Raw genomic sequence first — 17,500 nt, 5'->3', positions numbered from 1 at the left:
AACGATGGCGAACCAATAGCGAGATCCTGTGTCAGGTTTTCGCTGTAACCTTGGTGTCGTAAATAAATAACGCAATAGACACCCCTATGGCAACTCGTACTATTCTCTCGATAGGCCTATCCTGTTCCCTCCCCCTCCCCCCTCCCCCCCTCTCTCCCATACCCTCATCCATTCCTCTCCGGATCTCCAACCCTTTAATCAACCTTTCCAGTCTACTCCACATCAACCCATCAACCCCTTCTGTACGGCGGGACCGGACGATCTAATTGGGGTGAGAAGACGTCACCGCGATCAGGTTAAAATCAACTCAACAAATCTGAGCTTTGAGTAAAGTGACCCTTTACAGGTTTTATTCTGGCTAGTGCTAGATGCCGATGAAGAGGAGTCAGGGCAGTGAAGGTCACTCTATCGATCTGAAACGATTTGTGAGCGGAGTCTCTTCTCTGGAACCAACGAAACCTCTTCTATGGAGCAAGAGAACTTAGTGAACGGAAACGCGGTTAAGGGCCAACGCCTTGTACCGTTATTCCGTCTACCCTCGGGCGTCTTAATTAGCCCCAGGAAACAACCCTTGTGTAACAGATTAAACCAATCTCAATCAACCCCTTAATTGGAATGGGTGGAAATGACTTTATGCCTTTTCCTTTTTGGCTACCTCCCTTGTAAGGGGGAAGGAAAAAGCCTTGGTATATGTATGTATGTATGTATGTATGTATGCATGTATGTATGTATGTACGTATTTCCTTTGTTTTGAGAGCCGCCAGACAATTTTATTCATCTTAGGAAAACTCACTGTACGTTCGTATGACCGAATGAAAATAACAATTATTGACTCCAGGGTTTCCAGTTGAAAAGCTGAGCGCCATAGCATCCAGGAACTTCCTAAAGGCCATCCATAGATCTCTCTGAGGGGGTGGAGTAGACTGATGTCTGTATTGTATTAGTGTCGGTCTGTTTCTCTGTGTTACCTGCTAGAAGATGCGGGGATCATACACTTGTCCTAAGGTCTCTTTCTTTGAATTAAATGTGTGGGGAGAAAGGGAATTTGTCAAAGCTGGTACGCGGAGATCTTAGACCCAGTCCGAAGATCGAGTGTTAACCCTCTAAGGAATGAATTATTTTTTGTTTAGATTTTTATCAAATTTATGTTTATTATCTTCGTTTTGAATCATACCCCAGTTTGTGGCATACTTGTTTTTTGCCATCCTGTACTTGTTTTAGTGTTATATCTACAAAAACTTTTTTTTGAATGACCATATGGTCACGCTAGTCTTTCAAGGGTTAATCTTTCGGGGATGCCCTCTAGATAGAGGTTAGAGGTGATGAGATTTTGAAAATGAGTGACAAGAAGACTATTCTTTCTACTGTCCATGTTGTACGACTACCACTGTTTAAGCACCCACTTCTAGTTCCATCGAATGAGCTCATTTTAACCACATACTACTGTTAAGCACCCACCGCTAGTTCCATCGAACGGGCTCATTTTAACCACATACTTCACATGGTTTAGAAACAAAACCAACATGACAAAAGTAAATTCAAGAAACCAGTCACCCTAACCCAGCGGTTTCTAACCTTGTTCAGTGCCTGTGCCCCTTAGTTATCCAAAAAAAGAAAATTCTCGTACTTCCATCCAATATAAATACAATGCAAACATGTGAAAAGGATTAGTGATACAAACCTTTCTGATAAACTATTAGATACACCCAATTACTGAACAAAGGTAATTTTTCATTTCAAATTAAAAATATCAATTAGTAGAATGCAATGAATGCATATTATGCTTTCTCATGGTGAATATACAGTACATTGCACTGGCTATCACGTCTCGTACCCCTATGTTTAAGGTTTTGTTCCCCATAGAGCAGTGGTTCCCAACCTGTGGGTAAATTACCCCCTGGGGGGTAGGTAACAAATTTTCGGGGGTAATGAAGGGCTGACAAAAAAAATTGAAAATATAATAAAATAAAATAAAATCAAGAAAACATTACGGTACCCGGCATTAGGATTAAGGTTAACTTAGTACGTATAATTGTAAAACTAAAAAAAAAAAAGGTTGGGAACCACTGCCTTAGGGGTACAGGTACCCTCAGGTTAAGAACCATTTCCCTAAACGAACAACAATGGCATTATATGTTACACTTGACTAATCCCGTTTTCTTTGACGCCACACGGTTTTATTTAGTCCATAGGAACGCCGCGCCGTCAGCCGAGTAGCCTCAACCCTTCCACTGTCCGACCTTTTGGACTTTTATTCAGTTACGAACGTTATAAAAGCAATTTCCTTCCGGAGGCTTGGTCTTCCGCCTTCAGCCATGGCCACCAGAACGACCTTCTTGCGTCAATGTTCCTCGGATCTCTATCATACCTTCTTTACCCTCCACTTTACGCAGCCCAGCGACCCCCTCAAGCAAGTAGACTTCGTAAACACTGCAGAGATCCTTTCGAAGCTGGAAGAACGAACAACCTCAAGCTGATGATGCATTTGATAAATGTTGTTGAAACAGATGTCAGATTCTTATTATACAGTCGGAGGCTGACCCAAACAAGGTGTGGATCGAGCGGACGCTGTTGTTTAAGCTATGGTGTACCTCTACTCGTTACCGAGTGAGAACCACGGAAATAAACAAATCCATTTGACGGGACCCGGAACAACGACCACCCGGTACGGAAATGTCAACAAACATATGTTATGACCCCTTCACTTCCTTGCGGTTGCCATGGAAACGAATAAAACCGCCTAGCGACAGCCACAATAAGGGGAAAAGGGCCACCTAGAAAAGAAGGAATTGATAACATCGTCTAAGGATGCGGCGGGATATGTAATGGGCGTCTTCGTGCTTAAGGCAGTTCGTGACGACGTGAGTTTGGCTTCCATTCGGAGATAACCCTAACTCGAGACAGATGCAGACAGCATCCCTCATTAAGATGGCTTTCGCAGGCCTATCATCCATAGTCGGGTTATACATATATACTGTATTATACATACATATTATATATATATATATATATATATATATATATATATATATATATTTCTTGCTTTATGTCAGCTACTGTATATACATATATATATATATATATATATATATATATATATATATATATATATATATATGTATATATTTCTTCCCCACTCCCACTCACAGAGACTTGTATGGGTGCATTACTTACTTTCCAATACGCACGTATGAGCAGACACACACACAGACACACAAACACACAAGCATACACAGACTAGCACACGGACACACAATTACACACACAATTAATTATGTATCCGACAGATCTAACCCCAATACGACCCGATATCCTTCACATCCTACGCACGTCCCTGACACCTGCACCCTACGACATCCTGATCACCCGCCCTCGCCGCTTGATGTCCTAACACAAGGACCAAATACTTTCCGGCTTCATGGGCGGAAATCACGGATAACGGTGGTTCCCCCTAAAGGAACATTTACACGGTCAAACGGTTTGCCAAACCCGGTTTGTCAAACGAGTGTTTATAGTGACGTTTGACCGTGTGAATGCGGTATTTGGCTGTCAAACACGTTTGACAAACGTATTTGACAACCAAATATCCCATTCGCACGGTCAAAAATCACTTCAAACACTTGATTGGCAAACCGGGTTTGACAAACAGTTTGATCGTGTAAACGGGCCTTAAGGTACTTGCGCAGGGGTGTTCTTCACCCTGGTCTTGCTAGTAAAGGCACAAGATTGTGTTCGCCTACACCCAGAGCATCAGTAATCCACCAACCTCGCGTTCCAACACAGAACAAGACAACATTTCCTTCTCCCGACACATGACGTCGCTTCATGTAAGCATCAGTCGAGTAATCCGTGAGCTTGTTCGGTTTGTACCTTGCCACCGTTTGTATAAAGCAAACCAAAGTTAATTACTTTATAAATACTAAAATAACTGGTTCTCTTCAACACAAACTACTCTAACTAATATGAATCACGTAATTCGAATAAAGAATAAGGTTTCGATAATCAGTATAATATCTAACACTGTTCAATGCATTTTCATAGACACTTTCGTCCTATCCAATATCATCTAACTCTTCTGCGTTCCTAAAAAAACTATGCACTTTGAATAAAACATGCCATGGTAAACAATATTCATTAATTACCCAAACCACGAACATACCACAACACAATCGACACACACTGGCTCGTCTAATACAGCCTCATATCCCTTTGTGTTGAAATATCCTTTGATATATTCTTTAGAACAGGGATTCTTCAACTGTTTCATAACATCTCCCATATGTATGATCTGCTGTTTATCACTGAGGTCAAGATGACTTCAACGTGGAGGGGAATCGGCGGGGACCCACTATGACTACTTTGTGGAACTCCTTGTGAAAGTGTGTGGTCCTACAGCGGTCAATGGACCCAAGGTAGAGAAGAAGAACTTTAGAACACGTTACCAAAGAGTGTCTTAATCTCGCCACCATAGTAACAAAACAGAACTCTCTTGTTCCGAATAACGTCATACAGCTTCATTCGCCTTAAACCAGACCCCACTACAGTTTTTCCTTCCTATTTCCTCTACCTTTATGTGGACATCGCAAGTGGATGTAATAACCATTTTCAACGAGAAAAAACGGTTTTGGGGTCCACTTCCTGCGCACAAAGGTGATCCAAATGTTAGCCCCCACAAAAGGTCAACAGACTTTTCGTCTTCATCGCCGTCATGGGGTGCAGGGGCCATCACTGCTCGCCATCATTCTTCGTGCTTTATCAGTAACATCGATAAATACCACCATCATTATCATTTACGCAATATCACTCCTGTCACTCTTTAATTTCATTATTCTTTTACTCGTTCATTTTATCATTATTGTTATCTTTTGACAAGATTAATAACGATATCATCATCGTTAACAGTTGTTATCATAATCATTAGATAGATATTCACTGATACAGTCTTTCAAGGGAGTTCTTGGCATCAATAACGTATACTACAAGTCATCAAAATGTGGCCGAGTTCTTCACTTATTTTACGACCTTTTGCTATCACTTCAACAAGATTTAAATACGTTTTGTCATCAACTGTAATGTATCCATACTACCATTTATCATCACATATATAATAAATGTTTGTACCACATACTTATTATTATGTGAAGAAATAATGGTTATACAATTCTAAACCAGCAGACTAGTAATGCAGTACTCCAAAGTGATACGGAAGCTTGAACTGCATCAAGTTTCTAAATTCATTGTTCCTAATGATAAATAATAATGATATTGATTTCAACACTGTTATCACACGAGTGAATTATACTTACATTGCACTATTATTACAGCAACAGAGACCTAGGTAATCACTTTTCACGAAGCCAACATGCATTGTCACATGCAGTGCTAACAAACAATGCAATACGAACAACTGTGAACACTCGAATATTCTTTTTCTTATTTTTTAATTATTGCTGTTATCACTTTATTTATATAATGACATCACTGTTTAATAGTACCACCGTACATATCACATTCATGGTCAGCTTGTAGACCCCGTTTCCGCGATCCACACTTTCATCATTTTGCTCATTATTACTTCATTTTCACTTCGGTACTCTTTTGTCGTTGCCATCACTACGATAATCACCACTTTTTTCTATTCGTAACAAAACTCATCATCATCATCATCATCCTTCATCACTTTGTTATCCTTTTTTCCATCTTTATGATTTGCACCAATTCACAGTTCCCAGATTACAACACTATTGTTACTAGTCTTCATGACGAAAAAGAAAACACTCGTCGTCAGACACTCACCACTCTCGACACTTTCTCCACCACATCGAACACTACAGCCTGGCCAGCTAGCCAGGCAGCTCAGCTCAGCTCAGCTCTAATCAACGTTAAAACATCCACCGCAAGCGGCTTCGCTTCGCTTCTCGACACAGAAGTTCTTGGGTCCCGGCCAAGAACACAGCACGTTGGCCTAGTACCTCTGGCTTGCGGGAACTACGGGGCGCTGCTGACGCGATCAGAAGGTACCCCAACAGCAATCTCCCGAACACAACGAAATCACCTACGAGGTGTACACACGCATGCAGCCACGCGTGCGCTATCTCGCAGACGTACACGCGTGCACACACGCTTACACACGTACACACACACACACGCGCGCGCGCGCACATACACAAGCCAGAGTTGGCTCAGGCGGTACGAGCGAAAACCACCAGCGCCGATCACCTCACTCTAAACACTAACACAGAGGGTGGGACCAGCTCGTGCAAGTCTGGTGGGTTGGTAGCTTGAGGTAGGGAGGAGGAGGAGGAGGAGGAGGAGAAGGGGGAGGAGGAGGGGGAGGAGGAAGGAGGAGAGGAGTGGGAGGGGATGGGAGAACAAAGAGGAGAATGATAATGACAGAGATGATGATTATGCTGACGATTATGGTGATGATAATGATTATGTTTATGGCGTTGATTTAGGCGATAACTATGACGATAATTATAAAGATAGTTATGGTGATAGTGATGGTGGTGGTGATGATGATGATGATGATGATGATGATGATGATGATGATGATGATGATGATGATGATGATGATGATGATGATGATGATGATGATGATGATGATGATGATGATGATGATGATGATGATGATGATGATGATGATGATAACGACGATGACAACGACGACGACGAAGACGACGATGAAGATGAAGATGAAGATGATGATGATGATGATGATGATGATGATGATGATGATGATGATAATTATGATGATGATGATGATGGTGATGATGATAGGATGATGATGATGATGATGATGATGATGATGATGATGATGATGACGGTGATGATGATGATGATGATGATGATGATGATGATGATGATGATGATGATGATGATGATGATGATGATGATGATGATGATGATGATGATGATGATGATGATGATGATGATGATGATGATGATGATGATGATGATGATGATGATGATGATGATGATGATGATGATGATGATGATGATGGCTTTGTTAGTGCTGATGAAGAAAAGAGGGGTAGGCGCAGGCGTAAAAGAATTAGGGAATTTAGGAGAAGAAAGAGGAGTGGGAAGAGGAGTAAGAAGAGGAGGAACTGGTAGAAAAGGTAGAGGAGGAGAGGAGGAAAGGCAAAATAAGGCGGACAAGGAAGCGAGGAAGAAGAAGAATGAGGATGAGAATATGAATAAGAAGAACGAAGGAAAAAAATAAAGAAACGAAATGAAATAAAACAGAATGAGAAAAGAGGCGGAAGATCAAATAAAAGGGGGAGAAGGGAAGGCAAGAGTAAAGGAAAGGAGGGAGAAGGTAAAAACAGGAGGAAGGGAAGGGTAAAAAGGGTAAGAGAGAGTCAGAAAAGGATGTTGTTTTGAGTCTCTTCGTGGACCTTGAAAGCTGGAGGTGTTGCATAAGGCATCTTGTCATTAATGGAGTGTAAATACTGAAGGGATTCAAGGTGGTGATGTGTTAGGGGGTGTTGGTGTGAGCGGTGGTGATAGGAGTTATGACTATGGTGTAGCGTGGATATGGTGCCAGTGATGGTGCTCATAGCGGTTAAGTTTCCACTGGTGGTAATGGTGTTAGGCTAACGGCACCGGTAGTATTAGTGATGGTGAAAATAAAGAGGCAGCGATTGTTGTACTATTGTTGGTGGTGGTAATGATGGTGGTGGTGATGGTGTCGGTGATGATGGTGATGGATGTGGTGATGGTGTTTGATGACGGTAACGGTGATGATAATGGTGACGGTAACAGTGATAATAACGATGAAGGTAACGGTGATAACGATGGTGATAGTGATGGCGGTGATGGTGATGATAGTGACAATGGTAATGGTGTGGTAGCAGTAGTAGTAGTAGTAGTAGTAGTAGTAGTAGTAGTAGTAGTAGTAGTAGTAGTAGTAGTAGTAGTAGTAGTAGTAGTAGTAGTAGTAGTAGTAGTAGTAGTAGTAGTAGTAGTAGTGGTAGTTGTAGTAGTAGTAGTAGGAGTTGTAGTAGTAGTAGTGGTGGTAGTAGTAGTAGTAGTAGTAGTAGTAGTAGTAGTAGTAGTAGTAGTAGTAGTAGTAGTAGTAGTAGTAGTAGTAGTAGTAGTAGTAGTAGTAGTAGTAGTAGTAGAGTAGTAGTGGTAGTAGTAGTAGCAATAGAAGCTGTAGTAGTGGTACTAGTAGTAGTAGTAGTAGTAGTAGTAGTAGTAGTAGTAGTAGTAGTAGTAGTAGTAGTAGTAGTAGTAGTAGTAGTAGTAGTAGTTGTAGTAGTAGTAGTGGTAGTAGTAGTAGAGAGGATAACGCAGGTATCAAAAATATCAAAGACAATTTGTTTGTTTATTTCTTTAATGATGATTATAGTTGTTGGGAGATCAACCGGGACTTTGAAGAATGGAGAGAGATAGCAGAGATAACGAATGCCACTTAGCAACATTGATGGAGACGGCGCTGCTGGTAATGATGGGGGAAACTGATGGTGATTTTGCTCTTGAAAGGAATAATGATGGCGGCTCTGGCAGAGATAATGGAAATAATGTTTCTGTGTTTCAGATATTGCTTATTCTGTGACTAGCACTGGTGGTGGTGGTGGTGGTGGTGGTGGTGGTGGTGGTGGTGGTGGTGGTGGTGGTGGTGGTGGTGGTGAAGGAAATGTAATATTGGTCAAGACGCATTCCGTGTTTAAAAAAAGACCAAGCTTACTGAAAAAAATCTAAGAAAAAATAAAAAGAATCAATAACAAAGAAAAAAAGAAAGAGAAAGAAAAATATCAAAGGAAAGAGAAAGAACATAAACCGAAGGAAAAAAGAAGAAAGATTCAAGAAAAATAAAGAAGCACAAAGGAAAAAAGAAAAAAGAAAAAGAACAATTAAAAAAGAAGAAACAAGAGCAAACAGAGTAGGTGGAAGACTTAGAGGTGAGCTTAGGAGACGCAGACAGATCAAACAAGACATAAGAGACTCAATTAAAGGAAGAAGAAACTAAGAAAAGTGGACAGAAAAGAAGAGGTGGAGAAGAGACAGGAGGGGAAGGAGGAGGAAAAGAGGAAGAGGAGGAGAGGAAAGAGGAGGAGAAAGAGGAGGGGAAAGAGGAGGAGGAGAAAGAGGAGGAGAAGAAAGAGGAGGAGAAAGAGGAGGAGAGGAAAGAGGAGGAGAAAGAGGAGGAGAAGAAAGAGGAGGAGAAAGAGGAGAAGAAAGAGGAGGAGAAAGAAGATGAGAAAGAGGAGGAAAGGAAAGAGGAGAAAGAGGAGGAGAAAGAGGAGGAGAAGAAATAGGAGGAGGAAGAGGAGGAGAAAGAGGAGGAAAAGAAAAAGAAGGAGAAGGAGGTGAAGGGTAAGAAATGAAAAAGAGAAAGAGAGGGTTTTACTGTAGATAGAAAGGTGAAGAGGAGGATTATGGTAACGAAAGAGTGGAAGAGAGAGAGAGAGAAAAGAGAGAGAAAAGAGAGAAGCCTTTGTTTAGATGGGCTGGGATAGCTGTATTGGAGACGGATTACGTCAAGAAGAGACGATGGGATTGAGGACAGGAGGGAGAAGTAGGAGGAAGAGGAAGAGGAGGGGGAGAGGAGGAGAAGGAGGAAGGAAAAAAGAAGGAGGAGAGGAATCAGGAAGAGGTAGAGGGATGAGGACAAGCAGGAGGGAACAAGTGGAAAGGAAAGGAGATAAAAGAGGGATGAGGAGAAGAGGAGGAAAATGAGAAGAAAGAGGACGAGGTAGAGGAGGAAGAGAGAATGGAGGAGAAAGATGAAAGGAGGAGAAAGAGAGAAGGAGGAGAAGAAGAACAATGTGGAGTAGGAGTAGTAAGAAGAGGAGGGGGAGGAGGAAGGGAGGAGGAGGAGGAGGAGGAGGAGGAGAAGGAAGAGGAGGGGAGGAGGTAAAGGAGAGCTATGGTGGCTGACTGGATGAGGTTAATGATATGGGAGAGGACTGGGGGAGACGAGGAGAATAGAATAAGGGAGATCAGGGGAGGGGGGAGGGGAGGGGAGGAAGGGGAGGGGAGGAAGGGAGGAGAGGGGAGGGGACGAGAGGGGAGGAGAGGAGAGGGGAGGAGAGGGAAGGAGAGGAGAGGAGAGGGGAGGAGAGGGGAGGAGAGGAGAAGGAGAGAGGAGGAGAGGCGAGGAGAGGGGAAGAGAAGGAAGGAGAGAGGAGGTGAGGAGAGGGAAGATGGGAGGGGAGGAGAGGGGAGCGGAAGTATGAAAACAGGAAAAAGAAGAAAGGTTGACAAGGACCAAGAGTGATACAGGAAGAAATGGGAAAGAGGGAGGAGAGTGGAGAGTTAAAAAGAAAGAAAAAAAAAAAACGAAAGACGGAAAGGGGAGGGTGTGTGTGGGAGGGGAAGAAGAATGTGATGAGAAGTGGGATGAGGAGTGGGAGGGAGGAAGGGAGGGAGGAAGGGAGGGAGGGAGGTAGGAAGGGAGGGAGGGAGGGAGTGAGGGAGGGAGTGAGGGAGTGAAAAAAGGGATGGAGTGAGTGAGTGAGTGAGTGAGGGACGGAGGGAGGGAGGGAGGGAGGAATGGAGGGAGGGAGTGGGAGGGATGGAGCGGGAGGGATGGAGTGGGAGGGAGGTAGGGAGGGAGGAAGGGAGGGGGGAGGGAGGGATGGATGGATGGATGAAGGGAGGGAGGGAATGATGGAGTGAGTGAGTGAGTGAGTGAGTGAGTGAGGGACGGAGGGAGGGAGGGAGGGTGGGAGAGAGGGAGGGAGGGTGGGAGTGAGTGAGTGGGATGTGGAGTGGGAGGGAGGAAGGGAGGGAGGGAGGGAGAGAGGGTGGGAGTGAGGGAGTGCGGGAGTGAGTGAGGGAGGAAGACTGGGGACTCACCACAAGCGGTAGTAACGGTGACGATATCAACGATTTAGTCGAGATGTACAAAGTGGATCTAAATGACGACAGTGACGATGATGGTGACGACGATAGTGATGGTCTTTATGATGACAGTGATGACCACAATGTATGTGTTGATAACACCAGAGGTGACAGTAACAAGGATGGCGGCAACGGTGACGGTAACTGTAACGGTCATAACGACTTTTAACGGACGAACGTAACCAAACATTAGGCCCTAAGAGCGATAAAGACATTACCATAACATGAAGGAACGAGAAGCGACAATCATAGATTCTTTTGGACTCTTGGAGAGTCTCTTACAGTAACGCACGCGTTATCGGTGGAAAAAGGAACGAAGGAGACCAAGATGGTGAGGGCTGAGATCGGGCTGTGCCCCCGGTGGATTCAGCTCAGAGAATGGAAAGTGAAGGGAGTGTAGTAGGTGGAGGAGGTGAAGGATGGTGGTGGGAGGGAGGGGGAGGTGTTACGGGTGCTGGTAACCGAGGAAATTGTTACGCGTTAAAGAGAGAGAGAGAGAGAGAGAGAGAGAGAGAGAGAGAGAGAGAGAGAGAGAGAGAGAGAGAGAGAGAGAGAGAGAGAGAGAGAGAGAGAGAGAGAGAGTGTATGTGTGTGTGTTTATTTACCCAGTTATATTTACCTTATTGTACTATGCGGGAAGGGGGCTATGCTCGTAGTGCCCGTCTTTGCATCTCTCAGCATCTATATTGTTTTTAAATTCTTGTGTGGTTTTTGCACGCACTATTGTTTCGTGTGTGTGTGTGTGTGTGTGTGTGTGTGTGTGTGTGTGTGTGTGTGTGTGTGTGTGTGTGTGTGTGTGTGTGTGTGTGTGTGTGTGTGTGTGTGTGTGTGTGTGTGTGTGTGTGTGTGTGTGTGTGTGTGTGTGTGTGTGTGTGTGTGTGTGTGTGTGTGTGTGTGTGTGTGTGTGTGTGTGTGTGTGTGTGTGTGCCCCTAATACCTACGATCGCATGTTCACACAAATAAGTGCAAATAAGACGAGTGTACATGTGTACAAATGTACTTGAATTCCAAGCGAGTCTACTCGCGCCTGCCTGACATTACGTGTGTACATTTGTTTGTGCATCTATCACTAACTGCGTTGCTCATTTCCGTACACACATCTAAGTGTGTGTGTGAGGTACGAGTGTATATAACAGACATTTCTGTGTGTGCTAACAACGCGTATATGTGATTTTCTACTTGCAAGTGGCGACCTCGCCCGGGCACCCATATTCGTGCTTGTTAAACATTCCTAAGTAGGAAATTACTTTATTGTGTGTGTGTGTGTTTATCTGTATGTGTATATGTGTATGTTTATGTATATATTTGTGTGTGTTCGCGTGTATGAGGATGTGTGTGAGTGTGTGTGTGTGTGTGTGTGTGTGTGTGTGTGTGTGTGTGTGTGTGTGTGTGTGTGTGTGTGTGTGTGTGTGTGTGTGTGTGTGTGTGTGTGTGTGTGTGTGTGTGTGTGTGTGTGTGTGTGTGCGTGTGTATATATGTGTGAAAGTGTGTGTGTGTGTACGTGTGTGTATGTGTGTGTGCACGCGCGTGTACATGTGTGTGTATATGTGTGTTTACACTCATGTGGTTTTACACACACATACATACACATAAAATATATGAATAATAAAAGAAATATGTACATAGTATAATTTCTATATCTGATTTTGCATGGAAAGAGAAAAGTGAGAGAAGACAGCTGTCAGCTATAGTGTACAAGCAGACCAGTATTTCAAACTGAAAGATGCAAAGACATTTCAGGCGAAAAAGACGGAGTTCGTAAAAGAAGAGTGAAGACAAGTGAGTACATGCAAACTACAACATGTATACACACACATGTGTTTTCTCATACACGAGATGGCGCATGTACATTGTCGCGCGCACGCACACACACACACGAACGCGCTCACACACACACAAATACACACACACACACATACAAACACACACACACACACACACACACACACACACACACACACACACACACACACACACACACACACACACACACACACACACGTATATACAGTCTCCGTCACATGTGTGTTTATTCTCCAAACATATACTGTACGTGACCACGGTAGTGATGACTTAACACTAAGAGTTTATCGGTGACCAAAGCCACCAACCTTTGCCCTACGTACTGGGATCGCCAGGCTAAGTCGGAAGCTCCGGTAGCTGTTAGGGTCGTAACGCGATCCTGGACGTGTGAGGAGAGGCCGAAACCAACGCTGCACAGGAGCACATTATCGCAAACGAGGTCGTGTTTATAGGCACGGGGATTGTGCGGAATGCGCAATCAGTTAAGTGACGATTAGCAACTGGTTTTAAACGTAAATCGCGGAGAATTAAACCGCGTTCGTGTCCACAAGTTACTGGCGATTTCTACTCGTCCCCGGAAGCCCAAACACAGAGGGCAAAGGTGATGACATCGGTTAGAGATAAGCGCCTTCTTGCGTGAATTTTCTCACCCCTTAAACGACCCTTAGCACACTTTTACAACCGAACAAGCTACCAAATTGATCAATAAACTAGTAAATGGATAAAATAATACAGATAAATGAATAGATAAGCAAATAAGCAAATAGATGAATAAATAAATAATTAATTAATTAATCAATTAATTAATAAATAGATACATATATGAAGAAATAAACGTGTGAGCAAAAAATATGTCTACACAAATAAATGAATAATCAAATAAATAGATAAATAAATAAATAAATAAATAAATAAATGAGTAATTAAGTAGATAAAAGATAAATGAATGAATGAATAAGTGTATAGAATTGATAAGTAAACATAAATACATAGATGAATAAACAAATAGATATATATATGCATAAATAAAGTAATAAGTAATCAGATGAGGAGATAAACAGACAAATAGAAAATTAAATAGACAAATTAATAAATAAATAAATAGGTACATGGGTGAGTATCCAAATAAATGAATAAGTAATATATTGGTATTCTAATGAATTAATGAATAATATGTTAATGAATTGATAAACAAATAAATAAATGAATAAATGAACAAATGAATAAATATATGAATGAATAAATGAATATACGAATTTGTGAATAAATGAATAATACAATAAGATAGATGAGTTTATATACGAAAACACAGAACATATTAACCACTGTAATACCATAGCACTCATTGTAATACCATAGCACTCTATATACTTATCTATTATGGCAAACGCTTGAGAATCTAACATTTCCAGAGAAAAGACATCCAGGCTTTAAGTTTAGGGGTCTCGATCTTTAGAGATCACTTTCAAGTCGTGGTGCAACATCGCAGTGGAATAAAACCCTTTGGTATTTGTTACTCGAATCCATTCCGTACTGTGTAGCAACGAAAGCGTTGTTTTATGTACGTACTGATGCAATTTCGCACACTCTGTTTAGCCGCGAAGGCGGACCTATAACCCTATAACTAAGCAATCGGCCGACAGAAGTTGTAGTCTGTGTGTCATCTACCTCACTGCCAAGTGCGCGAAGAACATAAAATCCGTGGTTTTTCATCTGGTCGTTAGGGTAAGAAAATTCACCATCTCATTCCCAAAAAATGAGAAGTGGAAAACCCGTGGTAGGGTAAAACTTGTCCATTGCGGTAAGCCGCCTTTTTTTTTTTTTTTTTTTTTTTTTCTTTTTAGGTCGATGTATGGGTCGCCTCCCCGTATAACCAGGGCCGTCGGGAACCAATGCACAAAGCTAGCAGCAAGTTCCGGGAATCGAACTTCCGACCACCTGCTCGCGAGTTCATCACGGTATCCACTGGGAAAGAAATATTGAGACACGTTCGGAAATGTGGTTGATATTTCTATATGTCAGGGACACAGAAAACGTTTTTATGGTTGTCAAAGAAACCTTTGGTGAAATGTTTATGTTTTGACAAGAGCGTTCGAGGAAACGTTCAGGCTTTCAATTCAGAAACGTATTCGCTCACTCATGAACGAAGTAAACGTTTTGACAACTTATTTAAAATAGTCTGATATAATTTAGAAAAATAAAATAAAATAGAATAAATAAATAAATAAGATAAAATAAAATAAAATGAAAATAAATAAATAATAAAATAAAGTAAATATATAAAATAGAATAAAATAAAAATAATAAAAAAATAAATAAATAAAATAAAATAGAAATAGATAAATAAATAAACAAATAAATAAATAATTAAATAAATAAATAAATAAATAAATCCAGATCTTCACGTCTTTAGGATGTAACACTCCAATAACGGAGAAAATTGTTGGTTGAGCCTGGACTTCGACAACATCAACGAGTCTCAGTTTAACTCTTTCAGTCCAGCAAAACTAGATAAGCATCAGACTTCTTTTTCCTTCTTCTTCCTCTTCCTCTTCCTCCTCTTCTTCCTCATCTTCCTCTTCTTCTCCTTCTTCTTCTTCTTCTTCTTATTGGTCTTCTTCTTCTTCTTCCTCTTCTTCATTCTCCTTCTCTTCTTCTTCTTCTTCTTCCTCCTTCTCTTCTTCTTCTTCATCGTCTTCTTTTTCTTCTTCTTCTTCCTTCTCCTTCTCTTCTTCTTCTTCTTTCTCCTCCTTCTCTTCTTCTTCTTCTTCTCCTTCTTCTTCTTCTTCTTCTTCTTCTTCTTCTTCTTCTTCTTCTTCTTCTTCTTCTTCTTCTTCATCATCATCATCTTCATCTTCTTCTTCTTCTTCTTTTTCTTCTTCTTCCTCCTCTTCTTTTTCATCATCTAAGAAGTTGAGTCGAGAGAAATGATGTCTTGATCCACCGAGTTCTATTTCCTTTCGTCTCCGCCTCAACCGATTGAAATAATCCGTCACTCGCCAGAACAACATCAACAAAGGGCACCATTGCGTCGGATGGACTGAGTCAGGATGATTTCGACAGTGGCCACGGACCTCACTTGGTTTGGGTGCTACCACTTTCTCCTTTTCCTTCTTGTGAAGGACAAAAAAGGAAACAGATTTCGAAAGTTTTCGAGAAGAAGTTAACAAAATCAAACAAATAGAACAAGAAAATGGAATGAATGCATATATAAATAGATGAATTATATAAATGTATAAATAGATTAATTACATAAATATATAAATAGATAGATATATAAATAGATCAATAGAACAATAAAATGAAATGAACGAATATATAAATAGATGAATAAAGGAAAAATAAGTAAATATACAAAAAAAAGTATATATATATAAATAAAAAGTAAACAGAAAAACAAGTAAACAGATAAACGAATAAACAGGTTTATGAATAAACTGATAAATAAAAAAAATTGATAAACGAGTAAATAGGCAAAATAGATAAATCCATAAATAAACAATTAAAGAGATCAAATAAACCAATAAATGAAATAAACAATTAGATGATAAAGAAACACAAATATTTACGTAAATAGATGAACAGACAAAGAACACAAACAAACGTTTGATACATAAGTATACAGAATAGCGTAAAACTGCTAAACGTTTCCGACCGTTAAGTTCCAAGCCTGAGAAGGGTTGTTGGCACAGAAACTGACCGAGTTGCAAAACCTCATCGCCTGCAGCGCGAGTGACGTACCCCAGGCCGGATTCTTCATTCCAGACCGGCTCCCAGACCGTTCCCAGATGGATCCAAGAGCGATACGAAGGAGTGAAACCAGCTCCCGCGTCCCACACTGGTAGTTGCGCAGTAGACGAGACTTTGTCGACGGCGGGAACGACGCAGACGTTGTGCCTCAACATTCTGCATCTATCTCCGATTCCCAGAAGATACTGTTACCTGCCTCAACAGTCTCCCAGTACACAGGGCAAAGGTGAAGGCTTCGGGTGCAGATTCTTGGCGTTAGGCTCCTCAGTTTCTTCTCAAACATCCAAGGAAAGAGGAATCACTCAAAGAAGGAATATTTTGCGTGTATTTGTTCTTGTTGAATTGCATGTATATTCGGTGCGTGTATACACGCACACATACACGCGCGTGCGTATACTTAAACAGGTACACATGCACATGTACCCGCAAATACACGCGCACACACACACACACACGCACACACACACACACACACACACGCGCACACACACACACACACACACACACACACACACACACACACACACACACACACACACACACACACACACACACACACACACACACACACACACACACACACACACACACACACACACACACACACACACACACAAACACACACAAGCTTTTTGAACTCTATACATTCCAGATCTGAATCTCAATCTAGATGTTACTGAGGAGTCTGCCATGCGTTAATGGATTATAAACCAGAATTGCAGAGGAAATAAATCATCTTCACAGGTTTATGCCAGTGATCCTCCACCCCAAATATGTTGTGGGTGTTGTGTAGTTTGTGAAGTTGTGTGTCATTGTATGTGGGCAAGTGTCTGTCATCTGTCGTGTTGTCTAAACTATACTGCTACGTCCCGAGTGTTGGGTAGCAACTACGATGAAATTTAAGTGCATTCTGTCCTGTTTAGTTTAACTTCAGGTTTGTGTATCGGTGTTGAGGGACGGACAAGGATTCTGTAAACTCCAAACTACGTAGAGATACTCTACAAGCACCGTATGTGTTTATGTTGGTATGGGTGTTGGGATGGTGTTTTGTACTGCGTTGTAATAGGTCACTGTCCCTGTTTAAGATATGTGT

General features: G+C 41.6%; 1 protein-coding gene across 9 annotated transcripts in view; it reads right to left on the bottom strand.

The window, feature by feature from the left end:
• Positions 1 to 6,224, bottom strand: part of LOC143032713 (putative 3',5'-cyclic phosphodiesterase pde-5) — a 407,947-nt gene extending 401,723 nt beyond the window's left edge. For 3 of the 9 annotated variants that reach the window (XM_076197621.1, XM_076197613.1, XM_076197625.1), the window contains exon 1: positions 5,307 to 6,124. The gene's annotated coding sequence lies outside the window, so the exon portion shown is untranslated. Of the gene's footprint in view, positions 1 to 5,306; positions 6,125 to 6,166 lie in introns of those variants that run through there. The other 6 variants (XM_076197616.1, XM_076197617.1, XM_076197615.1 and 3 more) reach the window with 4 other exon arrangements.
• Positions 6,225 to 17,500: the final 11,276 nt, after the last annotated feature.

This window comes from Oratosquilla oratoria, chromosome 14 (genome assembly GCF_046742065.1).
Source record: "Oratosquilla oratoria isolate Oo_2021 chromosome 14, ASM4674206v1, whole genome shotgun sequence".
Classification (NCBI taxonomy): domain Eukaryota; kingdom Metazoa; phylum Arthropoda; class Malacostraca; order Stomatopoda; family Squillidae; genus Oratosquilla; species Oratosquilla oratoria.
The sequence above is the reverse complement of the archived record's forward strand: the minus strand, read 5'-3'. Positions and strand labels throughout refer to the sequence as shown.